General features: G+C 45.9%; 1 protein-coding gene across 1 annotated transcript in view; it reads right to left on the bottom strand.

Moving 5' to 3' along the window:
* Nucleotides 1-532: 532 nt before the first annotated feature.
* BCAP29 (B cell receptor associated protein 29) overlaps nt 533-27,869 on the bottom strand; it is a 920,634-nt gene continuing 893,297 nt past the window's right edge. Inside the window, exon 7 of the transcript XR_014555847.1 lies at nt 533-885. The gene's annotated coding sequence lies outside the window, so the exon portion shown is untranslated. The remainder of the gene's footprint in view (nt 886-27,869) is intronic.

The raw sequence follows: 27,869 nt of genomic DNA, 5'->3' as shown, positions 1-27,869 counted from the left end.
AAGGCTTTCTCATGCAGACAGGATGTTCTTCCTCAAAGTTGCCACAAGACCTGTTCGTCTTTTTTATTTTCAGGGTGTGATCCTCTCTGCTCTGCTGTTCCTTTGTGTAAGGAGACAGCTCCTGCTCCATCTTCTGGGCTGCACTGCTTTTGATCAACGTCTTCTCATCTGCAAGCCTCTACTCATGGGAGATTATTCCGGTGATGCAGACAATAACGTCCGTAGGTTTGCCATGGCCCCTCTACTGATTGAGGAGCCCAATGTGAAACCCCAAGCACCCTTCAGAGGTCTTCTTCCAGGAGTCCCTTTTCAAACAGGAGTGGCTAACCTGTGGTCCTGCCGCTGTTGCTGGACTCTTCATTCCCATCAGACCCAGCCAACATGGTCAACGACATCTGCAGGTGACAAATTAGCCACCTCTTGGTCCAGTACCACCCAAAGGAAGTGGCTTTCTAAGTTATTTTGGCTGTTTCCCCGTTACTTAATTTGATCGTATCTTTAAGATATATCTTAACTCTACATGAAAGGGACGCGGGTGGCGCTGTGGGTAAAACCTCAGTGCCTAGGACTTGCTGATCGTAAGGTCGGCGGTTCGAATCCCCGCGGCGGGGTGAGCTCCCGTCGTTCGCTCCCAGCTCCTGCCCACCTGGCAGTTCGAAAGCACCCCTAAGTGCAAGTAGATAAATAGGTACCGCTTTATAGCAGGAAGGTAAACGGCGTTTCCATGTGCGGCACTGGTGCTGGCTAGCCAGTTGCAGCTTCGTCACGCTGGCCATGTGACCCAGAAGTGTCTTCGGACGGCGCGGTTCCTGGCCTCTTGAGCAAGATGAGCGCGCAACCCTAGAATCGGTCACGACTGGCCCGTACGGGCAGGGGTACCTAACTCTACATGAACAGCCTGCATTTGTCTCCCTTGCAATTTAAACCTGTTGCATTTTATTGTATCTTGATGTGATGCTTTTAAAATAAATCATCTTACATTACTCAATACAGTGGTACTTTGGGTTACAGATGCTTCAGGTTACAGATGCTTCAGGTTACAGACGCTTCAGGTTACAGACGCTTCAGGTTACAGACTCCACTAACCCAGAAATAGTACCTTGGGTTAAGAACTTTGCTTCAGAAATGGCGCGGCAGTGGCACGGCGGCAGCAGGTGGCCCCATTAGCTGAAGTGGTACCCCAGGTTACAAACAGTTTCAGGTTAAGAACGGATCTCCAGAATGAATTAAGTTCTTAACCTGAGGTTCCACTGTATTTGAAAGTTGTACATATAGCTTTATTTTGAAAATGGATAAGCTGGCCTCTGGGATAACTTCCCAGAGCAGTGTGCTGTTAAGAAAATAAAACTATATAATAAATTTACTGCCAAAAAAAAGTGTTTTCTCCCTCTTAGGCTGCGACTTTATGCCAGGGTGGCGAACCTCAATCTCAGGGGCCAATCCTCTCTGTTTGGGTCTCAGGACTCTCCCCTGGCCATCCCTACTCTGCTCACACCCTTCATGTGCTCTGGTTTGTACCCCAAATATTTTTACCTCACTGGAATGTGCCTTTAACCTCTGAAGAGTAGAGAAGCCTGTGTGAGTGTGTGGAGAAACTAGGCTGCCAAAACAAAGGTAAAATGTGTGTTTATCGCTCTGCCTACTTTTACCTCTGGCCCTGCCCACCAGTGGGATGTGGTCCCTGGAAGGATGAGAAGAAGATGTCCTCCAGGCTAGCAGATCAGGATAGATGCTCATTGTCATCGGGCAAATCAGAACAAATGCTCAATCGAGAGTGGATGCCGTAAGCTTTGTACAAGCAGACCAGGATGATTGCTCCATCAGCCTGGGTGAGACGCAAGTGCCCTTATCAAACAAGAAAAATATCCTCTTTGTTGGGATACTGCCAGGGAGATAAAGCCCATCATGGCCCCCACGTTGCCTCCGGACAATCCATCGATCTCCCGTAAATACAGTATCAGCAATTAGCGACACAAGCTCCAGAAATAGATTGCCACATTCCAGAGCTGATGCACGCTCTATCAGCAGAATTCGCACAGCGAAAGATGCACGCAGGAGAGCATTATTTAGAAGTTTATTCAGCGTAGGTCAGAACAAAGGAAAAAACATGACTGCCTGCTTGCATGTTCAGGCACAGAGAGAGAAACGAAAGCATAGACACAACAGAAACATCCTGTGAACAGGAAATACGCAGACTCTGTGACGCTCAAAGCCTGCTCCCTTTTAAGGTGGAACGGAAATATCCTAACACTCTTTGCATGATGATGCCTCTTTCATGCCCTACCTAAAATGGCCGCTCACCCAGTCCCGGCGGTAGGCCATGTTTGCGGCCCAGCGTGCGGCTTCCCCATCCTCCCAAAGCCAACCGGCGGGGCACAGTGCTCATAGGGGCAGGGCGCATGGAACCCATAGGAACTGGACGGGGTGCATGGCGTCCTGTGCTGTCCCTATGGGTGTCATGGCATGCCCTGTGGACGCCGCGTGCCGTGCGCCGTGCCATCCCCATGGGTGCTGCAGCACACCCGTCGCTATGGCGGACAGCGCAGAGCCTGCGAGCGTCGAGATGTGTGACTCGTGCATGCTGCAGGCCCCGTGGTGATGAGTGCCGCCAGCCATTTTGTCACCCCCATTCAGGGTGACACCCAGGGACGACCGCACCCCCCACGCACACCCCCTCCATACACCCCTGCCGAAGCCACACTGCTTTTGAGTGGAGCCTGCTGGGTTCCCACCAAAGGCAGATTCAAATTTTGCCTATCCATGGCAGCCTGGGGGGGTAGATCAACTAGAGCAGACCAAGTTGGAGCTGGGTCAACTCCTGTCCGCTCATGACAAATAACGAGGGGTGCGCTGGGATGCCCTCATGCTGAAATTGCAATAGACAGGCACTTCACATGATCCACAGGATGCTCATTCATGTGGGCGAGAATGATCTGGTTGCACAAAAGTGCATCAATTTAATCATGGCAGCAATCGTGGACGTTGAAAGAATCCGGTCAATGTGCCCAGATAACACCATCTTTTGGTCTGACCTCCTTCTGCGCCTGCGCTGGAGAGGGGCCTTCAAGCCTTCTCGCCTCAATTACGCCCTAGTAAAAACCAACAGGCCTTTACACAATGCGACCCTGTGTCTTGGTGGCCGAGTGATCAGACATCTTGACCTTAAAACTGACAAATTGGACCTTTTCAGACCTGACAGAGTGCACCTCACACCTATAAGGAATGAACATTGGTTGAGAGCTGTGAAGCAAGGCCTCGAGGAATGGTTTCAGTTGTAGGTAGTCTTGGCGGCGAGACTGCGATTTTGCAGTCTTGAGTGGCGGTTTTTAGGCCTTGGGCTGAATCCCTTAGTCTGATAACTGATGAAGGGGTGAAGGGATAACCCACCCCTTCCATGAGAACAATAACAGTGTACTCTGTTAGAGGGGTCTTGAGGGGAGTCTCTGTCCCCAAGCGCACAACAGGTGGGCCATAGAACATCCACCCCCCCGGCATCGCACGTTTTGCTGTGTTTCCATATTCCTGTTTGACCCTGTCATGCCTCAGACCCCCAGCGGGGGGCTGAGAGGGATACATGCCCAGTGCCTATGCCAAGGTTTCCTACGTATGATATTTAAAGAAAGTTGTGGCCAATTTAATCCCAAAATACGTTGTCATGTCTTCTCCTTTGATATGGGGTCTGGCTTCTGGGGAAAGAGGGGGGACTGTGCCTGGGCGTGCAAAGAAACGCTCGTCTATGCTTAATACCTCCACTCAGATGCTGTCCTTAAGTGCAATTCCCCATCGCTTTTGTAACTGTGAACAGATATTGTTTTTTGTTTTAATGTGGATTTCTTGCACCACAGCAACGGAGAATTTTAATCCACTTTATTTCCTTAAACCTAAATTTCCAGTATGCAATTTAATCCCGCGCCCCCCCCCCCAAATGCCACCAATCTGCAGGTGACCCAGCACACATTTCCACTGGAAAAGAGTTCCTCACTCAGCAACTGGGTGCTTGCTTGTTAACTACATTCTGTCCCCTATCAGCACCACTCTTTGTATCAAGCACTCCATTAATCTTCTTCTTTGCCTTATTCATCTTACCTGAAGTGTAAGCCCCCTCTAGACTCACCTGCAGCCCCTTCTGTTTCCTGTGCAGCTGCAGCAGTTAGTACAATGCTGAGGCTAAATAAATGTGAAGCTCTAGCCAACTCCCTATCCCCTGCTGGGAAGACTCTGCTGGCTTAGAATCGCATACTTGTTCCCACAGGCATGGGTCCAGACTCCACAAGCACAGAGCTGTTGGTTTGAGCATGTTGCCACATCAAATAGAGGAAGTCTCAGAACACAGAGCACATTCATGCTGTTTTGCCAGCCCATGGGGTCCACTGATCAGCTGGCACTGGGCGGTGGAGTGTGCAGGCTCCTAGCAGCCGAGGCGACATTCCCCCGAGGCTCTGCTGGAAATAAAAACACAGAGCTCTCCAGCTGGGGTACAAACAAGAGTTGCCGTTTGGCCATGCAGTGTGTGCATAAATGTGTTGCCTCTTTCCCTGTCTTTGCCTGATAAGACAAGACTCCTCTCTCTGGGAATTCAAGGGGTAATGGCCAGCACAGAGACCTTCTCAGCGGTCATCGCAAGAGGCTGAGTACAGAGGAAGCACTAAAAGCACTTATGTCCGGCCATTATATGTGGCCATATAGCTTCAGCAATAAACCAAGAACACCTGTAGCACTTTGGAGGTTGCTTTTTATTGCTGTTGCCTCTCTGAAGTCAAACACCAACAGAGGAATAAAATCAATGGTCCTTAAACCATGCTTGTTTTAATACTTGCTGCTACAGTTATTCCCCAGCCAGCTCAAGCAAGCAGTTGTCAGTGTTGAACTAGACTTGAGAATGGCTCAACTTTGTTGTAGACCAGAAAGGTGCAATGTCCAGGATACCTGAGGTGTGGATAGTGACAGTATATACCGTATTTTTTGCTCTATAAGACTCACTTTTTCCCCTCCTAAAAAGTAAGGGGAAATGTGTGTGCGTCTTATGGAGCGAATGCAGGCTGCGCAGCTATCCCAGAAGCCAGAACAGCAAGAGGGATTGCTGCTTTCACTGTGCAGCGATCCCTCTTGCTGTTCTGGCTTCTGAGATTCAGAATATTTTTTTTCTTGTTTTCCTCCTCCAAAAACTAGGTGCGTCTTGTGGTCTGGTGCGTCTTATAGAGCGAAAAATACGGTAGCTTTGTCACAAGGTAGCACTATTGAACTGGGTGGAGTCGGAAGTTTTCTGTTGCTGTTCTGTCTTACTTAAGAAAGAGAGAGACAATCACCATCATCATAAAATCTTTATTACGGTCATAGACCAGCACAAGTAGGCTGGGGGTACAATCATTTAGAATATGTAGAACATTTTGGAAAGCTAAAAAGTATTTAAACAGAAGGTATATCTAAAGGACTACAAGAATCTAAAAGAAACTAAAAGAATCTAAAAGAAGGGTTAGGAGCTTTAAACGGATGTGGAAGAACATAAAAGATTAGTATATAAAAGACTATAAAGGTAAAGGTAAAGGGACCCCTGACTATTAGGTCCAGTTGTGGCCGACTCTGGGGTTGCAGCGCTCATCTTGCTTTATTGGCCGAAGGAGCCGGCGTACAGCTTCCGGGTCATGTGGCCAGCATGACTAAGCCGCTTCTGGCGAACCAGAGCAGCGCACAGAAACGTCGTTTACCTTCCCGCCGGAGCGATACCTATTTATCTACTTGCACTTTGACGTGCTTTCGGACTGCTAGGTTGGCAGGAGCTGGGACCGAGCAATGGGAGCTCACCCTGTCATGGGGATTCGAACCACCGACCTTCTGACTGTCAAGTCCTACGCTCTGTGGTTTAACCCACAGTGCCACCCGTGTCCCTTATAAAAGACTATAACTCCCTACTAAACATCTTACAAGACAATAATGCCCACTCACAACACAAAGAGCTCATAACCCAACAACTCTCAGCAGCCTGAAGCATCATAACCAGACACTGGAGAGACCTGTCAGGAGTAAGCATGGACCAATGGTATCAAATAGTAATGTGAAACAGCCTAAAAACTAACCAACAAATTGAAACTGACAAGGAGACAAATAGAAGAAGATGCCTTCACCCGGTGTGGTTCCCCTTTATCACATATACAGCCCAACCAGAAAATGACAAAAATCCACCAGCAACATACAAATCAATATGGCTAACCTGATCCAAAACACCCACCCACCCAACTCACACATGAAAATAAATTTCACCACAGCCAATCAAAGACAACCAACCCTTGGCCACCCCCAACCTCTCTCACCACCCAAGGAAAACAAGCGAATAATAAAGAGAACCCACACAAGAGACGCTGACACAAAACCCCACACATACACTAAGTAGAACAGAAGCATTGCCCCCCGACCCCACCCCACTCACCATTCCCCTCTCTACCTCTTTCCCCCTTTTTCTTCATAATGTGACACTGATGTCTCAACAAATGAAACTGATCTGCAGAAAATGTAACTTGAAAAAGAGACATTGCACATGCTTTTGTAAACCAAGAAATCTTTAATAAAAATATATTTTAAAAAATGAAATGTGATAATTATCAATTTAGAGAGCACTCCGATGTGAGTGTTCATTAAATCTAGTTTGTGACACAGGTCATCATGCGACGAATTTAAAACCACTCTGTTGGTCTGTCTCTGCACAAAAGGCCACTTTCCGAATAATTATACCAGGACTGGCCAATTCCCAGGCTTTGTACTGTCTCCCAGTAGCAAGATATGACATCACACACCTCTTCTGTGCCTTAAGATGTCTTACAGCCTGACCCCTAACAGTTCTTCAGTGGGCTAGGTGCCAACTACAGCTCATTGCGGTCTCAGTTCAAGCTCTGTCGTCTTCGACACTTTTATTTAATTAAAATATTTACATCTTGCCCGACAAACCCCCAAAGCATGTGACAATCAGAAAACATGAACACACAACGAACCTTTTTTAAGGGCACAGATCACTGGAAGAGTGAAGCTATAAAAAGTCCACACCCTCATATTCAGAAGTCATGACTGCAACTGATGTTCTTGGAAGCTTTCCTGATAGCCACGGGGCGAAATAGCCTCCCCTGGAAGTGTGTTGCCTAGCAACTGGAGGCAGAGAGCACAGGCTGGTTCCATCCCTGTAGATTAGTGTACCTGGACAGGTAGACAGTACCTGCAGCTTCCATCTCTCCTCATAGCTGTAGTGGCTGATGAAGGCACTGTGGTGAGTAAATGCCTGTTCTCCAGGCCTTAACTGTTCATGCTTTTGCTGCTCTTACGATGATCACCTTTGCTGAAAAACTCCTCCATGTGCCACATTTACAGTGTGCTCAGGCATGTGAAGGACACCCTCCCATCAGATGCCAAAGAGAAAAATAATTATACGATCTTCTGTACACATCTGAAAGCAGCCCTATATCAAGATGCTTTTAATGCATGCTGTTCTGTTGTGTTGTTGGTGTTGCTGTTGTTGTTGTTGTTGTTGTTTTTCTGTACATTACGTTGGAAGCCACTCAGAGTGGCTCGGGCAACTCAGTCAGATGGGCGGAGTACAAAATAAATTATTATTATTATTATTATTTATTATTATTGATGGTTATTATTATTCGTCGTTATTATTGCCTTCCTGAAGTATTACATTTGCTTGTGTAGTGCTGATCCTAAGCACCTTTGCCCCAGACACAAAAGGTCCGAATGACAGACCCGCCTCCCCTGCCCATTTTTAACATTTTATCCAAGCTGGAGCTGGAAGTTACAAAGGAGACAGAGCAGTTTCTTTGCGGGTCTTTCTCTCTCCTTTCCCTGATAACGCATCAGAACACCATGGATGATGTCTTAGAATCCTATTTATTGTACTAAATTTATGAAATTTGCAAGGACATGCTAAAGAAGAGAGGGAGATCCTTTTGACAAAATAAGCTGTAAACGGGCATTTATATCCAGCCAGGGCCAGGCTGATCTTCCCTTCTGGTGGTCATGTGCTTCTGTTTCGTGGTGGCAGAGCCCAGAGTGGCTCCCAGGTCTCCTGGCAGCTGGAACTCTTGGTTTATTTGTTTTTTTTCTGGCTGGGAGGTCTTGGTCCTTTGGTTCTGCAGCCCTGGGGCAACCAGGGTTGCTTCCGGGTTGAGACATAGTTTGCAAACGTGCCACTGAGATCTCAGGAGCAGGTCACTGGCAACAGGGTTGTTGGTTTTGTAACCAGATGTTCCCTGGGATACAAACTGGATTTTGCATGCCAACAATGCCATGCGGATACTGCAGAAAAAACTTGTGTGCATGAGAAGCACTGGTCGCACATCTGGAAGCGCCCTAGGGGGAGAGCAGCTTCTGGCGATGTGATATAAAAAGAATAAAGAGCAGTCATTCCTTCAGATCAGGTCTACACAACTGGTAGCCCTCTTTAGGCTAAACCCACCCTCACCTCCCCTTCCCTGTATTTGTAGTTCTAAGGTAAAGGTAAAGGGACCCCTGACCATTAGGTCCAGTCATGACCAACTCTGGGGTTGCGGCGCTCATCTCGCTTTACTGGCCGAGGGAGCCGGCGTACAGCTTCCGGGTCATGTGGCCAGCACGACTAAGCCACTTCTGGCGAACCAGAGCAGCACACGGAAACGCTGTTTACCTTCCTGCTGGAGTGGTACCTATTTATCTACTTGCACTTTGACATGCTTTTGAACTGCTAGGTTGGCAGGAGCAGGGACTGAGCAACGGGAGCTCACCCCGTCGCGGGGATTCGAACTGCCAACCTTCTGATCAGCAAGTCCTAGGCTCTGTAGTTTAACCCACAGCGCCACCCGCGTCCCAATTTGTAGTTCTAGCAGACAGTAAATGCAGCACAATCACCAGCCCTCTCATGGGCTGCTACAGATGCTCGTGGGGTGCATTTTGACCACTGGTCCCTGTATCTTCCTCAACAGAGCTTGTATCAAGCCAGCCAGCAGACAGATGACGCTTCTGGTGACTCATGGGAAGTTAAGTATATTTTGGCTCAGCAGATGTACACATTGGCTTGCGTTCTGACACTTGTAGATTGATTGAGGCATGCTCGGACCAGTCACTTAGTCTAAGCCTCTTCCTCCCTGCGAGATACAGCCTTGGGTCCTTTTTATCGGCCTAGAACACATTTATCCTGAATGCACCTTGTTTCAATAGAATGGCTCCAGGCAGCGTTTTGCTGCAGAGGAGAAAAGAGGGACAGCTGATCTTGTTCAGCCTTAAGTCTTTGGGGAAATCTCTTTCTCTGCCTGGCGAATAAGAGATGAGGTGGTCAAAATTACTGTCCTATCCAGGACAGAAAATTAATACCTCAATCTAGGAGCGAAAAAAGAAGAGGAAATTAAGCCGAACTTGTTTCTTTGTTGCCAAGGAAAGACTTCCGCAAGCTACTGAGGAAGGGGTGGTTGAGATCCTGTGAACAATACAGTGAACAAAGTCCCTTTTATGAGCTGGACTGTAGTGCAGTGGCAGAACTACATTCTGGGGGGCACTGAAGCTTGAACTGATATGGGGGCCCCTTCGCCATCAGCAACAAGGGACTCAGCTATACAGCTGCAAATAAAAGGTTTTAAGTGTGTTGTAAAGTACGTTATACAAATGTGACACTAGAGGGCGATGGTGAGCTATGCCAAATTCAATATATATTTTTAAAAATTAAAAAGCATTTTCACAACGTTTTTTATATGTGTCTAGATTACACCAAGGTCTGGGGAACCACGCCTATCTTCTTGACATACCAACACACACACACACACACACACACACACACACAAAGCTACATCATTTCAGATTTTGATTAAAATTGCTGTACTGGATTATCTCACATGTCAAAGCCATTGGTGTGAATAAAAATTTCCTATGCCTTATAGTTTTCAAGTTATGGAGGGGGAGTGAAAATTAGGGGGGGAAATAGTGAAATATTATATGCAGGCATGATGCATTTTTAAATCAATTTTTAAAAGCAATGTGAACTAAAGTTGCTTTTGGGTCCCCTCCAGGAATAGGGGCTGTGAACTTTAAGCTTCTTTCGTTTCCTCGTACAGCCACCTCTGCTGTAGTGCTCTGGGTTCACAGTCATTGTCTAAAGGAGGAGTGGGGAATCTTTTACAGCTTGAGGCGACATTCCTTTCTGAGAAACCTTCCAGGAGATGGCAGGGCCAAAGGCAAAAATGGGTGGAATGTAAATTTTATCCTTGTACAGAAAGCTAGTTTGTGGTTTGAGGGCCCGACCCCCGCGAAGTGAAATGAAGACACAAGGACACGTGATATAAGGTTAATGGGCTAGAAAAGGCCACAACTTTATTGATTACAGCAATGAAAAAGTATTGGCTTAGGCATTGGATCGAAACAAGTGGGTTTATTCACCAGGGGTTCATCACCTGTTGATGCTAATCCAACTATAGGCTCACCCCTGCTGTCACCGCGGGTCATGCCATGGCCTTCCGCCAAGCAGGCATCGGACAGAGTACACGGCCGCCAGATTCCTTTAACGGAATACCCCTAAAAATTGAAGGCATAGGCGATGGCCACACCTAGCTCTTCGATACACCACAACACATTATTCCAATGCCTAACCTACCCACCAATACCACAAAAGTTGTGACGATTGCTACGAGGTAGGCGAAAAAACCAAAAAGCCTATTGCCAAATGGAAAAACTCCTACCAGGCCCCCCGGGCAACCAGGGCAACCAACCTAAGGTCCATAGCAAGGCCAATGACCTAAGCCCTAACTAAAAGGGAGTGGAGGGTGGGTGACTCGTGACGGGACGACGATGAGGAATGAGGCCAGGGAAAGGCTGGCACTGCAGCAAAAGGCTGCTGAACACGCCCCCACCGCGGCACCTGGTTGGGTGGCCACCGGGGGGGCGTGAGTGCCAGCCAGGTGAGCTGGAGGCAGGGGGCAATGCCCCCCTGCTGGGCGGTGCTCGGGCTCCCGCCCACAACCACTCCCCTCTCTTTCAGGGAGGAGAGTCTTTGTACACACGGGTCTTTCTGTCCTCTGTCCAGGCAAGCATGAGTCGTCGTCAAGAGTCCTATGAAATTCCAGCCAGGAAAAAACACTCAAGGAAGGTGTAAAGCAAAGCTTGGGTTGCCATATTTCATAAAGTGAGCTTTGCTAGTTTTGCCCCAAAGTTGTTGAGCTTTTTCTGCAAAATCTCCAAAAAAAAAAAGTTTTTGAGCTATTTTTAAGGAAATTCGCCAAAAACCAAACTTCTGACATGGGTTACAGTACATCCAGAATTTCCCAGACAATTCAGTGGTTTACACCTGGACACTGTTGCCGACAGCCGAATTCCGCCTATGTCTGGGAAATTCCAGACGTATGGAATTTAAGCATAGCAGGTGAAAGGTCTTACCTGGGGAAGAGTCTGTAGGGCCACGTAAAAGTGGCTTGTAGGGCTGCATTTTGTTGTTTTTTTGTTTTTTAAAAAGATATTTATTAAAGTTTTATAGACAGAAAAAAGTTACAGAATATAAGAAAACAGAGAAAAAATAAAAATAAAAGGTACAAAAATACAAATGAAAAATGCAAAATACATGAAAAATAGATAAAAAAATAAAAACAATTAAAAACAGATCAATCTTTTCATGTCTTATATTTCATTTACTTATTTCCCTGATCTCCACACACCTCCCTTTTTTGTATTCCAGTTCACATGGTTAATTCAGCAAATCCTTTCCCTCTTTGTTTTTATCTTAATTCTATATCTTAACATATTAAAGCTTCATATTTTCGTCTGATTATCAATCCATTTTTACATATTCTTTTAACCTTGTTGCTAGAGCCGTTTCATTTCAATCCAACATCATTTTAGCATTCATTAATTTTACAATGTTTCTGCAAATAGTCTTTAAACTTCTTCCAATCTTCTTCCACCAACTCTTCTCCCTGGTCTCGGATTCTGCCAGTCATTTCCGCCAATTCCATATAGTCTATCACTTTCATCTGCCATTCTTCCAGGGTGGGTAAATCTTGTGTCCTGGGCTGCATTTTGCCTCCAGGTCTAAGCTGATAAAAGAGCATGAGAACATCTAGAAGTCACCCACAGAAGCCAAATATTACCAGCATCCCCTCTGCTGCCACCAAACTGTACATTGGCTCCAAATGGCAATTGGAGAACCAGGGAAGAGTGACTGGTGCCCCAGTTGCAGAACTTCTGGGGTGCTGCAGGGGGTGCTGCAACTAAGGCATCTGTTACGTACTGAGTTGAATAGGATCCAAAATGCAGCAGTCTGATTGGTCCTAGAACAGTAAGATTCAGAATGCAGCAGGCTGATTGGTCCTAGAACAATAGGATTCAGAATGCAGCAGTCTGATTGGTCCACAGGAGCCACCCAATCCAGCTCCAGGTGGAAGTGAATCCGCAACCTGATTGGCCTACAGGAGAATCCCGGAATTAGCCAATCACGTGGGGCCCATTGTATAAATAATGTATATAAAGCAGACATTCTGGGGGAACTTCCATTCCTCCTCACCACTATGAGCTGAATAAAGAGCATGAAATCCTCTCTCGACTCTGAGTATATTTCAGCATCTAACAGAAGGCGAGAGGCGAGGGGCAGCAGATTTAGGTGTCGCACAGGCCACCGCTGAAATTTTAGATGCCAAGGTCTGCCACTGCAAATGGGGACCATGCATGGATCAAAACTGCTGATGCACTGGAAGCTGAAGCTCCATCTAAATGGCAGAATCTTCAAACCCCCTGTTTCTACGCTAATGCAATTCTGGTTCTAAACGCAGCATAAGGGGTCTCTGTAGTATAGTGTATTTTTAAAAGGGGTTTTAGAGTTTTTAGTTTTGTTGTAGTTTTATGTAGTTTTGTGGTAGTTTTATGTAGTTTTTATGTAGTTTTATGTAGTTTTCAATTTCATTGCTCCGCAAGGGACAATGACAATAAAGATATCGTATCGTATCGTATCGTATTTCCTGTTCTTCATAGGAGAAGCCAGCTGTATTGCAGTGAGCAGCACCTTTCATGGGGTTGTGAAGATGGCACCAGCAGTCTCATATCTCTTTGTACCTGCAAACACAAATAGCCCAGATGCACACTCGTGCAATTACTCACAGGTAACTAACTTTCAGTGAGCATGCTGTCTGCGAACCTGCACGGACAATAGCTGAGCTGCCCAAATCTGCAAGTGTACAGTCTTCCACGCAAACACTTTCATACGCTTAGAGGCAGCTTGTTTGTGTGTTCCGTGTAACAAATGAGCAAGCCTTTTGCATTAGCTCTCTTCGAGATAAGCCTGATGCTAGATAACACACTGCTGTGAAAGAAGAGTAGAGGTATTACTGTTCTTTCGATTGCAAAATTGAATTATTGCCTCGGGCATTATGCTGGAGGTTCTCCTGCTTCCATATAATCTCCGGAGATGGAGAGATCCATTATTGATACTCTAGGCGTGGGTTGCATTAAATTTTTCATGACAGCTAATTTCAATAGCACCTTTCATGGCGCAGTATACTCTCAACCCACCAGGGTCCTCTCATGTCTCAAGGCTGACAGATGGATAGCGGCATGCAGCTTGCCTCGCAAGAGCTGGGTGTCGAGCCAATGAAGAATGGCTGCCTCCATCTTGCCTCAATTTCTCAGCAATGGGGAACCAAGCTATTTTTTACCTCCTGTCATGCCAAGTGCATAATGTACTGACAAAGGATGGCAATCCCGTTCTTTTCCCCAAGGTGACAGAATTGTAGAGGACATAATGATACAACTGTGTTTGGCTAAAGCTGTGTACGTTTCCTTCGGAGCGAGTCCCACTGAACTCAGTGGGACTTTTCCCAAATAAACGTGCATTGGGCTGGGCTGTGAGAGATCTGGGGACCATCACAAGAGGGTTCTGCAGGGTGAATCCCTGATAGCAGGACAGTGGTGAGGAGAGGGAAACCTGCAGTCTTTACATTTTAGGCTGACTTGTAAATGCCTCCTCGTTCCCATGAATTGGGCCCAGAAAATAAACTGACAATCAGTGCAGCTGTTTTAAAGTGGGAGTTACCTGAAACTTGTTTTGATGAATTGGAAGAACCGTGAAAATATTCCATTGAGCACATGGATTGATAATATGGACAGATTAGCTACATACGAACCAATTGCATGTCGACGCAAAATAAGAATGGATAAATATGAAGCAATCTGGAACGAATATTTAAGCAATAAGGCGGATAGTGGTGGGAAGTAGGGGGAGGAGAGAGTGGTGGGCAAATATTGTTAAAAAAGGTCTAGTCGTAGGTATATCAGTGTATTCAAATCTGAATTGTCAGATTGTGTTATTATTGTTATTATGTTTTTTGTTGTATGTGTCTTTTGCGGTTGATGTTTGTATCAAAAAAATGATTAAATAAATTAACCCTTGAACATTTAAGCGGGGGTATCTGAGTTCTAAATGGATCCCCCAGCCAGTAAATCTGCATTTTGGACCCACCTGAAGTCTCCAAATCCAGTGGCATAGCGTGGGTTGTCAGCACCCGGGGCAAGGCAAGTAATTTGCACCCCCTAACCCGTGGATTTGCGCCCCCTAACCCGTGGATTTGCGCACCCTAACCCTAACCCCCAGATGTTGCGCCCGGTGCGGCCGGCCCCCCCTGCACCCCCCACGCTACGCCACTGTCCAAATCATCTTCAAGAGCAGCCCCACAAAAAGCATGTTGGGACCATCCAATCTGGAGGTTACCAGAGTATCATAGTGCTGAGCTCTTCAGCTGTAGCACAGACCCACTCAAGCCAGATGAGGGCACACCCTGATTTGCCTGTAATACTTCCCCTTTAGCATATCTGGAGTCAGAGGCACCAGTCTTCCAAAATTGGAGGGGCCTGGCGTGCTTTGCATGTGTGTGATGCCACACACAAAGGCCACGTCTCCCAACACCGTGCAGGCCACTGCAGTCTTCCACAACATTGTTTCTTCCGGATGAGGCCGAGCACTGTGGCAGAGCCGGGTACTGAAGCTGTGCTGTGCGTCACAGAGAAAATAATGATTTTTGCTTGCTCTTTTGCTTCTGCTTTCTGATGCCTTAATGTTTCCATTAGTGCGATTAATAAGGATGTGGCACACTGCACTAAGTGCACCATTGGTTTACTTTAAATGTGCCCATAAATCGTTGCATTCCTGAAACTGTTCCCCCCTTTCTTTGGGGGGTCACTCATTGAGAGAAAAAGGGGAGGCCGCTGGCTTGCGACTGCCTGCGTCTCTCTTCCTTTGGCAGCCTCCTGTTCACAATTCCCTGCGCACTGGCGATCTTTCGCCTGCAGCAAGGATGGAATTTGGCATTTGCTAGGGGTTTCTGGAGCGAGGCTGAGGTTTCCAACCAAAAGAAGCCTTCTATGGGAGTAAACAAATTGAAAGAACAAACAGCCAGAGACCACACATATGGTTAATGACAACATCTTGCAATTGGAAATGGCAGATGCTGCTGTTGAAAGAATGGCCTACAGGAAGAGTCGCAAGCTGTTTTTGTGGAAGCCTTGTGGCTCTGTACCGGAGCACACACTTTGCATGCAAAAAGTTCCAGATTCAGTTCCTGGCATCTCTGAGTTGGACTGGGAAAGGCTGAAGTTTCAGGGAGCCACTGCTAGTCAGATGAACTAATGGCCGCGATAGACGGACGCTTCCTGTGCTGCTTCGGTTTTGACTTTTGTGCCACAGTAGGTACAAACATGTGCTGTGATGAAGACAGAGAAATCTATTCTCACTATATTGCATCAGAGAGACTGTGACCACCCTGATTTAACGTTTTCCACCTGCAATTTGTTCTCTCTTCACCCACCAGTCCAGCTCGTGGGTCCCCAGTGATTCTTCCCCTACTGAACCATCCTAATCAATTTCCATAATTTATCCACAGTCCCAGCGCCAATGGGATTTCTGAGTGGCTCTCAGATTTCAGTGGTGCCTCTTAGGGTTGCCATACTTCAAAAAGTAAAAACCAGGACGCCCTGAATGAGTTTTGTTTTGTTTTTAGGAAACCACCAAAATTGTTGATTTTTTGTTTGACTTGCCTAAGATCCAGGACAAAGCGCTGCCTTTCGGAAATTCCCTCCGGACGTCAATTCCACCTTTTAAATCCATAATGTTCAGAAAAATCCAGGTGTATGGCAGCCCTAGTTCCATTCTAAATAATAGTTGTGGCATCCCTTAAAGGTAAAGGTAAGGGTACCCCTGCCCGTACGGGCCAGTCTTGACAGACTCTAGGGTTGTGCGCTCATCTCACTCTATAGGCCGGGAGCCAGCGCTGTCCGCAGACACTTCCGGGTCACGTGGCCAGCGTGACAAAGCTGCATCTGGCGCAGCACACGGAACGGCATTTACCTTCCCGCTGGTAAGCGGTCCCTATTTATCTACTTGCACCCGGGGGTGCTTTCGAACTGCTAGGTTGGCAGGCGCTGGGACCGAACGACGGGAGCGCACCCCGCCGCGGGGATTCGAACCGCTGACCATGCGATCGGCAAGTCCTAGGCACTGAGGTTTTACCCACAGCGCTACCTGCGTCCCTGAATTACCATATTTTTCGCCCTATAGGACACACTTTTTCCCCTCCAAAAATGAAGGGGAAATGTGTGTGCGTCCTATGGGGCGAATGCAGGCTTTCGCTGAAGCCTGGAGAGCGAGAGGCGTCGGTGCGCACTGACCCCTCTCGCTCTCCAGGCTTCAGGAAGCTCTGTGCAACCCTTGGGAGACCGGCGCCACCCTTGGGTTGCGCAGAGCTGCCTGCATTTTGAAGCCTGGGGCGCACTGAAGAGCGCGCCCGGGCTTCAAGCAGCTTTCCACAAGCCTGGGGAGACCGGCGCGACTTCCCGCCGGGCTCCCTACGCTTGCGGATAGCAGGCTGTTCTCGGGGCTGGGGTCAGGGGAAGCTCGGGCTTGGGCTTCCCCCGCGCCAGCCCCACGCCTGGGGGGGAAATAATTTTTTTTCTTTATTTCCCCCCCCAAAAAAAAAACTAGGTGCATCCTATAGGGTGGTGCTTCCTATGGGGCGAAAAATACGGTAGGTTTTTTAAAAAGTTTTTTTTAGGGGTTTTTTTGGGGGGAGGAACCACCAAAATTGTTGATTTTTTGTTTGACTTGCCTAAGATCCAGGACAAAGCACTGCCTTTCGGAAATTCCCTCCGGACGTCAATTCCGCCTTTTAAATCCATAATGTCCAGAAAAATCCAGGTGTATGGCAGGCCTAGTTCCATTCTAAATAATAGTTGCGGCATCCCTTGTGCTCCCCTAAATCCGCCTCTGGACAAACCTTGGCCCCTGGCCCTGTGTCAGTTTCCCCTGCAAAGGTTAAGGGGAGAGGTCCCTCTCTAGGCATAATGTTAGTGAATAATGTTAAAGGCTGGCTATAAGCTTTCAGCCCAATACAGTTACCCCAAGCTAGCTGTTTGGCACGTCAGAGCTATATGAAAAAAGGGCTTTGTTTGCCTTCTGCCCTGTTGTTAACTGTGCAAACAAGCGGTTATCTTATTTACAATGGAAGCGCTGCACCTTTACTTACTAGGGGAAAAGGCTGTGTTAATAACCTATTCTGGGATTTCAGTACTATGTTTGGAAGTAGTCCAGCCTTTTCCTCCTGCAAGAGAGGAGACCTGCTTCTAATTGTTTCCTTTATGTGTCTTCCTCCTCTTCTCGCTGACTTCCTCCCTTCTCTTTTATTTTCTTTTTTAAAAAGAATAAGCCCAAAGGCTTTAATGATAGTGAAGACAAATCCAAATGCTGGTGGTTCTCCTTAAGCTAGCCCAAGATATGCAACCAGACCTATCCGTTGAAGATCAGGCCAGAGCTATGGTCTCCCATGGATCACTTGAAAATTGTTGAGGGTCTTAGCAGACCGTTTTATGGCTCTTCTGCTGGTAGTGGCAATTATTTAAAAAACTGTGCTTAGATACTGCATGATTTTTCAATTCAATTTCCATTGCTTCTCTTTGAATTCCATAGAAAAAACATAACAGAAATAGAAGAGGCGACAAAAACACAATTCAAAATCAATATGAATGTTTAATGTGATGGATGTGCTTCTCGTTCTTGTCTTTCTGGCTGCTACTCCTGTCCATTTCCTCCTCCTGTCACTTCCGGTCCACCCTGCTCACCTTCCAGGTGGACCATCAGCTTCTTAGAATTAAACAGCTTCTGCGTAGCCGCTGCTCCTGCTGTTCTTCATGGATGTGCTGTGGACTACCTGAGCGAAGTTCATGGACCACTGGTGATCCATGAGCCAGTTTGGGAACCCCTGGTCTACAGCTGGAGCTTCTCATCCGCTTGTATTTGGTCTGTTAATTATAGGTCCACTCTGCTCCATGGACTAAGGGCAGGTTACTACAGTAAATTTGTAACAGGTGCCTGACCATTAGCTTCTGCACAGCAAGGGACATACCTCAGGGTCTGCAAAGTTTTCCACATTTTACAGTTGCCATCTGGAGAACATTCTCTAACATCTATCTATACTAGGCATAGGCAAACTCAGCCCTCCAGATGTTTTGAGACTACAACTCCCATCATCCCTGACCACTAGTTCTGTTAGGGATGATGGGAGTTGTAGTCCCAAAATATCTGGAGGGCCGAGTTTGCCTATGCCTGAGCTATACTTACTGTGCAGTTGTGTTTACAAAAATAAAAACATTTCTAGGGAGTACCTGGTCACGGATGCAAAGGAAGGTCAAAGTATGGATTTCCCAAGGACAGAAGCAGGAATACTAATACTAATAATAATATTAGCCACTCTGGGCAGCTTCCAACAAAATATTAAAAACACAATAAAACCTCAACCATAAAAATCTTCCCTGAACAGGGCTGCCTTCAGATGTCTTATAAAAGTCAAATAGTTGTTTATCTCTTTGACCTTTTATGGGAGGACGTTCCACAGGGTGGGCACCACTACCGAGAAGGCCCTCTGCCTGGTTCCCTGTAACCACACTTCTCACAGTGGGGGAACCACCAGAAGGCCCTTGGTGCTGGATCTCAGTGTCCATGCTGAATGATGGGAGTGGAGACGCTTCTTCAGGTATACAGGGCCAAGGCCATTTAGGGCTTTAAAGGTCAGCACCAACACTTTGAATTGTGCTCAGAAACATACTGGGAGCCAGTGTTATATGGTCCCAGCGGCCGTTCCGAGTCACCAGTCTAGCTGTTATATTCTGGAATAGTTGTAGTTTCCGAGTCCCCTTCAAAGGTAGCCCCACGTAGAACGCATTTCTGTAGTCCAAGAGGGCGATAACCAGCGCATGTACCACTCTGGCGAGACAGTGCGCAGGCGGGTGGGGTCTCAGCCAGCATATCAAATGGCCCTGGACACAGAACCTGTGTCTCCCTGGACAGCTGTGAATCCAATATGACCCCCAGGTTGCACAGCTGGTCCTTCAGTGGTACAGTTAACCCATTCAGGACCAGGAAAAGTACACTAAAGGGGAGGGGTAAGAAGCATCTCTTTAGGACCACCAGAATTCCTAGTGCCTAGTGTCCAAACAACTCACTTATCCATCAGACTCCTGAGGTCACTTGTTGGCTGAAAACACTGCAAGGTGGAAGCAGCCAGGCTGACTCATCTCAAAGAAATTGATAAGGTACCTAAACATTTTGCTTCGTAACTTTCTTTTTAGGAGTACAAGACACACAAACTCTCTCTCTCTCTCTCTAACAAAAACTCAAAGTCTGGGGGCCTTTCTGGCGGTGGGTCCAGTACATCAGGACCTGCTGCTCCAGAATCCGAGACCAGGGAGAAGAGTTGGTAGAAGAAGATTGGAAGAAATTTAAAGACTATTTACAGAAACACTGTAAAATTAAGGAATGTTAGAAGGATGCTGAAATGAAGTTATGTGGTTTTAGCAATAATGTTACAAAGGGGTATGTAAAAATGGATTGCTAACAGGTGAAAATGTAAAGCTACAATATATTAAGATAAAATATCAAGATAAAAGCAAAAATGGTAAGGACTTGCTGAAACAACTACTGAACTAGAATACAAAAAAGGGAGGTGTGAGGAGGTCAGGGAAACAAGCAAATGAAAGACAAGACATGGAAAGAATTATTTGTTTTTAATTGTTTTTATTTTTCTGTATTTTGTATTTTTTGTTTCATTTTTTCTCCCTTCTTTGCATTTTTGTAACTTCTTTGAAACTTTAATAAATATTTATTTTTTTAAAAAAAGGACCTGCTGCTCCAGTTTCTCATCAGCCCTAGTCCTAACCACAGGCTTAGCCTAAAGGGCAGAAGGAGGGGGGCACAAAAGTTAGACTATTAGGATAGCAGAAAGAACAGGTCACCTGAAGCTGATTAGAACTTTTAATTGATAGGCAGTTGTATTTTCAACTGGGAGAGGAGTCTGTTGAATGGAACTTTCTTATACATATTGTTATAAAATATTCACCTCCTCCATGAAAGCCACAGGTGGGACATGGGGCTGGACATAGAGCCAGGAGTGCCCCAGGCAGCAGGATGACACTATGTGTACTATGAAGATTGCTGCATTCCCTGCTAGCTAGTCTGCTACCGCCAGGAGTGTGTCACCTGTGTTGAAATAAAACTCAGTTGCCCGTCTTGCCAGCTTCTTTGCACAGAATATGGGGTATGGCCAGCCTGTCTCCTCTCAGGTAGCAAAAAGTCCCTGCACAGTTATCCTGATGTGGCTATCCTCCTGCAGTGGAAATTTAAGTTTCTTCCTACTGGGGAGGCATGATTGATTACCGTATTTTTTGCTCTATAAGACTCACTTTTTCCCCTCCTAAAAAGTAAGGGGAAATGTGTGTGCGTCTTATGGAGTGAATGCAGGCTGCGCAGCTATCACAGAAGGCAGAACAGCAAGAGGGATTGCTGCTTTCACTGCACGGCGATCCCTCTTGCTGTTCTGGCTTTTGAAATTCAGAATATATTTTTTCTTGTTTTCCTCCTCCAAAAACTAGGTGCGTTTTGTGGTCTGGTGCATCTTATAGAGCGAAAAATACGGTAATTGGTACTGCTACTAGGGGGGGAAGCGGAGTTTAAAAATAAGGAAACCTAGACCCATGTCAGGACAGCTGGTGAATGATTTATAAATCTACAAATAAGGAAGTGGCTGAGAAGAGGAGGGAGGAGAACAGGAAAGCTCTTTGATCCGCAGAAAATCACAAGCCCTTCCAAGGGTCTGATATGATAGTTAAGAGTCTGGCTCTCCCCATTTATGTGAATATGAAGTTAGTGTGTTGATAAAAAAGGAGGAATGGAGGCATAAATACATTTATGGAAGAATGGAAAGGTTAACTGAGGGAGTTGCTTGTTATATTTGTGGCAAAATAATAAAAGAGTTTGCACAAGGCTGCAGCTGCCCTTTAATTCCTCATTTTTGTTTTGACTTTCAGTTTTCTACTGCATTTTCTGGTGGTGGGGGAGGGAATAACTATCCAGCCAATGTCTTGGACCTGATTTAAATATATAAGTATTTAGCAGGCATGGTTTTTGTTCTTTAAATCTCAGTCATGGCAATGGGGAATAAAATCAGAACTTGGACCATGGCACAGAGGGAGGGCTTTTTAACCATTTCCCCATACACTGCTCTCGCTGCTATTCTATACTTGTTCATCTTGCATTTTAAAGATATGGCAAGAAAGGTTGGAAACCGTATGCAAGATTCCATGAATTCCATATGAATTTAGCTTCCACATTTAGCATTAGTGTTGTTCACTTATTTTGTTTTGTGTGCCTGCGACTCCTGCCAGTCTAATAATATTAATAATATCTACCGAATGACCATTAGTTACGTCACACTTATTCCAATATCTCCAGATAGCACCCATATCAAGATTGCGATAATGTGCACATTTAACTGAATAGGTTAAAAAGCAGATAATCCATCCATTAAAAACTTAATTGATGGGCAGTCATAGTGGCAGTGCACCAAGACTAAATAAAACTATGCACAATAACGAGATGAATGTAATATATCTTTTGCACACTGAATGTGACAAAACTTTTGCTTTTCTAAAAGGGGGGAGATTGTGTGTGTTCTAACAAAAAGGAACACTAGAGGGCACAAGACATCTCCCTAGAATCTCAACATCCCTATTTCAGGTACGTTTATTTCCTCAATACTGTATTTTTTTTACATAGATCTCTCCACTCACCACTGTGTTTTAAGAAGAGCATTGGTATGGCCTGGGGTGTTTTACCTGGACCCAGAAGAGAAGAGTTCAAATTCCTGCTCATCCATTATTACCATTAGCAAGATACATCTTAGGCTCTTTATGGAACAGAGAAAATGTTGTAAATCTGCCTTAAATGGTTTTGAGGCTAATGTTGGTAAACGACTTTCCCCACTATGCAGATAGAGACAGGATAGGTTCTTACATTGCTGGTGTCAGCAATGACAAGGACCAGGTTTATCCCCCACCTAATTAGTGGTGTCCCAAAATGTATCCCTTTTAGAAGAACATAGAACTGAGGATCAACCTCAGTTTTGTAGATTCTCCTACCTAGGCAAACACGTCCCATTCATTCTTATGGGATAGTTATAAATCGCTACACTTGAAGATGGCAGAACCTGCAATTGGGAAAAGAGAGCCAGAGAGACCACCTATTTGCAGGTGTTTAATGGGTAGGGGCGCGGGCGGTGCTGTGGTCTAAACCACTGAGCTAAGGGCTTGCCGATCGGAAGGTCCCAGATGGCATTTCCATGTCCTGCTCTGGTTTTGCCAGAAGCGGCTTAGTCATGCTGGCCACGTGACCCAGAAAAACTGTCAGTGGACAAACGTCGGCTCCCTTGGCCAGTAAAGCGAGATGAGCGCTGCACCCCGAGTCGTTCATGACTGGACTTAACTGTCAGGGATCCTTTACCTTTTAATGGGTGGCGCTGTGGGTTAAACCACTGAGCCTAGGGCTTTCGGATCAGAAGATCGGCGGTTCGAATCCCCATGACGGGGTGAGCTCCCGTAGCTCGGTCCCTGCTCCTGCCAACCTAGCAGTTCGAAAGCACGTCAAAGTGCAAGTAGATAAATAGGTACCACTCCAGCAGGAAGGTAAGCGGCGTTTCCGTGCGCAGCTCTGGTCCGCCAGAAGCTGTTTAGGCATGCTGGCCACATGACCCTGAAGCTGTACGCCAGCTCCCTTGGCCAATAAAGCAAGTGGAGTGCCGCAACCCCAGAGTAGGTCACGACTGGACCTAATGGTCAGGGGTCCCTTTACATTGGAGAGCTGTGCTATTCCACAAGGCAGGGGAAGGTTTGGACCAGTTTTCCTTCTTCTAGATGGGCTGCCTTCCCAGTGAATGAGCCCCATCTGCCCCCCAGTTCCCTCTACAGCACATGTAGAAAGCACTTTCTTAACCATTGGACTCACTGTTGGTCTTGTCCAACCTGCCAGAGCTTGTCTTCACATGAATAGGAAGTCCTTAAGCCACCAAAGGTTTTAGATAACATTGGCTACCCTCACCTGGTTTAGCCAGCCGGTCAGTCATTCCTGTGGTGGGGCTTCTTCTAGGAGCCACAGGTGAGAGCCAAGTGCAGAGTGGGGACCAAAGGTGGACATACTACTCCAGCAGTTAGTGTCCCCCCTGCCAGTTACTACCCCTGCCCTAGCACCCCAACTCTCTGAAGTGCCTGAAAAAACTTGTGTATTCATTAGGCACTGCCCAAATTACTTAGGAAGCCAAAACCTCCTTGCCTGACGCCAAAGTGAAAAAGTTGGCACCAGATAGATTTCCCTGGGGAAATTGTTTGATAGATTGAGAAGCTACTGCAGGAAAAGCCACCCCCCTTGGAAGTGATATTCAGAGGAGCCTCCTGCGACGATCTCAGGCTCTGGGGCAGGTTCATGTGCAGAAAAGGGACAAGTTGTGGGGGTGATAATGAATTGGCACTCTGGCATGTGTCAATCTTCAGAAGACCTAGCATGAAAGTGTACGAATCAGAGAAACATTGAAGTAGAAAGGATTTGGTGGCTGCATTCTTTTCGAAATTGCTGGGCTTGATCCTAAAAAGTTCCAACTTGCTGCACTCCATAAAACATTTTTATGCACGGGCCAACACCTATTTCTAATTAAGCAAAACCGGTTATGAGACAATGGTTATAAAATGATTTTTTAGAAAAAAAAATTAATTGTATTTTCAGTTTCTACTTTTTTCCCTTGGTCATTTTGTGCATGTGAAATACAAGAACAGATTGGGCACTTTTTCCCCAGAGGGGAAATGGTTCAACCCAGCGATTTTTAAAAACAATCGTTGTAGTGGCTTAAAATGCAAGTTCGTAGTTTGTTATGCAAGAATCCACTTCCTGAGCAGCAAGAGGCCTATTAATATTGTTTTGCATTTCCTGGGGCCGGGCTTCTCCGTTTGTTTATTAGAGGCAAAAAAAAAGACACAAAACTCTAAAGCTCTCCCATTCCCCCCTCTTGTTTTTAAAAGAAACCAGAGACTCTGAAATGTAGTTTTGGGGAACAAGGACTTCAGTTCCACTCATCTGTGAACATTAGCCATGCAGTCTGGGGGTGGTGGGAGTGAAACAGTATTTGGGTCACAGGTACGTTACCACTTATTTCTTCCTATTTATACCTGCCAGCGGGGAAGAAGAGCAAATGAAGACAGGTACAGTAGGGAAGCAATGGCACAACCCTTTCTCAAAGCTCAGGAGCTAAAGAAACAGTGGGTAACCTTTTGCAAATGTCAACTCGGCCACTTCATGTGATCCACTTGGTTTATTTTATGCCAGTGCTGCTACACTGAGCAATGCCACAATGTGCTGAATAGCTGTGGAGCTGTATTAAAAGATGAGCCGGCTGTTCCTGTCGAGTTCAGTTTGTGCTTTGTGTTTACTTTTTTAACAAGACGGTGCCCTTAACCAGTAGAGGGCCCCATCTGTTTGCTTGCATAGGGATGTGCCAAGGAAGTTCTGAAATGCCTTTCCAGCTGCAGTTTCCACATAGCCCTTGAAAAATCAGATTAGAGGCCCAAAAGCAAAGCAGAACAATAGGCATTCCCATCAGCTGCTTCTGTGAACAGGATCTCTTGGGAGCTTGTGTGAGCTGTTTCAAAGTCCTTAGTAAATAGCCAGACACATAGACAGCATTTATTCAGTTTTATTGCAGGAAGGAGAGTGTATTTCTAACATCTTTCATTCCAGTTCTAAGTCTGTTATTATACACTGGCGGGCAATACTTGAAGGCGCAGCAGCTCTAGAGGACAAGGTTCCTGGATTTTCATTACTGTCTAGGAGGAATATCATCAGCTCTCAGCTCTTTGGTAGCCTATCGCCAAAACCATTTATTTGTGAAAATACATGGAAACAAAGCTGAAAAACAAAACTTCAGTTTGACTTACCATTTATCACACCCTAAGGCGGCAAGTTTTGTGGTTTTTCTAACTTCCTGTTTACAAAACTCTTCACATTAACTCGTCTGCTAGGAAACCGCTGCAGTGTTCTAGAGGGCAAATGCAGGATACCCGGGGTGTTAGCCAGACCTTACTGCATAAAATGGGAGTGCTTGCCCTTTCTCATTTATTGATGAACAGTTCGAAAGTCCGTGAAGAATAAAAAGTCTTATTTGCACTATTAAGGGGTTATTCACCCATGCATATATATCACTTGATGACTTGCAGCCGGATAAGTATGTTGATCTTTAGGTGAGTAAAGCTCTGCCTGGAATTTTCACAGATGCAGGTCATTGTTTGATGTTGGGGTCAAGTTCAGATATGAACCAAGGCTTGGCAAGACTAACACGTGTAAATTCCACGCTTTGTCCTGTTTGCCACCATGCCAGAGCAGGCAGGACTGCTTTATCCCACAGCCTCCAGAAGTGGAACACGGAGAGGCATAAGTTGGGAGAAGCCAGTTTCACTTTATGTTCAGTCTCTGTGATCTTCGACTATGCAAGCCAGCAGTAAAGAAAGATGAAGGGAGGGGGGTCTGTAAGAGATGGAATTTAAAATGGGAAGTTTCTCTGACAAGTTCAGAGAACTCCCTTTGCTGCCTTCAAGAGCTCTGAGAAGTATGGGAGGGTGAGGAAGAGTTAAAAGTCTGCCTTGAGCTCACCCAGCGAGTTGAAAGCTGGACAGGGATTGAAATCCTTTCTCCCTGGTCCAAGGCCAAAACTCTTATCAACTCCCGAACACCAGTGTTTTGAAGTCTAGACATAGTTGAGAAAAACTCCCACCTCATTGTGGTAATTAAATTTAAGCAAAAGATAAGGAAATTGAGATTACTACAGCCTTGTCCGTGGTTTGCTCTTGCTAAAAGTCTCAGCTTTTGTTTACAGTATTTGCCTGCTTAGTTGCACAGGAAAAAATATCTTAGCAACAGAAAAATCAACTTCTACCTCCCCGTGGTCTTTTTTTTCTTTCTTCATTTCTATATCTTACTGTGTTATTGCTCCTCTCACATGCTTTTAAACTTGTACTTTCTGTAGAATGGCTGGGTGCATTTTAGAGCCGTCAACCACGTAAAGAACTTTGGGCCTGCATTCGTTAACTTGCCTTGTTCTTTTAGCAGGACAGCAGCTTCTTCAAGCCTTCTAATATCTGAAGAACTTGCAGCCTGCCTTTCGGAACAAATCACGTGTTCCTCTCCTTCTGCTGCATATAAAAGGAGAATACAGCTTACTCCAGCAAGAGAAAGGGGACGGCGGATTAATAGACAGGACCTTGCACAACTCTTCCTAGTAGAACTTGCCCAAGTTTAATCTTTGTATGCACCACATATGTCCCAATGCAGGCATTCAGGCAGACGTTTTACCTGTATGTATAGCCATTTTTTTAAATTTTTTGAGATATGGGTTTTCTGGCATATCAAACTTACATAATATAGTTTAGTAATAGTAATATGTGTCACGCCTGCCCCCCACCCACTCATGAAGGGGCACCCTCACCAAAGTAGCAGGCAATATAGTGTTAGTTGGCACCCAGCAAAACACAAGAACCCACCCCACACAATTCACTTCAGTATGCCCACAGTTGAGCCATATACAACTGTATGCCCCCCCATACTGTTCAGAGCAGGAAAAGCCACATTAAATTGGGGGAGGGGTGAAGGCTGTCAGTTGGATGAGGACACCATGTTGACGATGCAAAAAAAAATGCACACATGGGATGCAATGAAACATATTTAAACTGCTGTGTGTACAGTTTTCACAGCCATTTGCCCAAGGTCACCAGTTGGGCTTGAAGAAGAGAGATTTGAACCTGGTATTCAAATCTAAAAGCTGCCACTGAAAAGAGCAACAAAACCTGAGGCTACTTTGGTTAATACATGGCCATCTAGAATGTAGCTTAGGGCTGAAGAAATCCTCCTTTTACCAGAAATGAAATCCACATTGTTCTACTTTCAACTCTGCTAAGACCGCTGTAATAGAGAAGATGAAAGAGAGAGATGTCCTTCTGCGCTTTCAATGGGACAGAGTGAAATTAAACAAGTGTAGCTTTGCAACCACACTGATTGAGGTGAAAAGGCAATGTGCACCTCTTATGTTTCTTCAGCCTCTAGCCATTAGGGTGAGGGGGAAATTGCAGCCCTTTAGAAAAAGGGGGCAGATGCTTTTGTACAGCTGCAAACACTACATTGGCAAATTTTCTTCATCACGGTTTCCCCTCCAGTGAAGTTGTGTGAGTGGCATAGCTAGAGAAGGGTAAGAAGCTGTGACAGGAGGCTGCCAGTCACTCAGCCTATGTACTGAAAAGGCTCCAAAGATGTAACAGGAAGCACAGCAATCTTGAAACTAGGCTGCCACCTAATTGTTTCCTGATGGAGGGAGGGGGAGAACATCTCTCAAAAGGAAATTCCCTCCTCAACCCCTGCTGCTAACATTCCTCTATGCCAAACAAGATTTCCATCTCTATGAAACCAGTATCAGTTTCAGCAAAGCCAACAAAGGAGTCTCAATCACACCACCACTGCCCCCAATATCTGTAAT

Source organism: Podarcis gaigeae (assembly GCF_964106915.1).
Source record: "Podarcis gaigeae genome assembly, chromosome: 10".
NCBI lineage: Eukaryota > Metazoa > Chordata > Lepidosauria > Squamata > Lacertidae > Podarcis > Podarcis gaigeae.
This window is presented reverse-complemented; position numbering and strand designations above follow the sequence as displayed.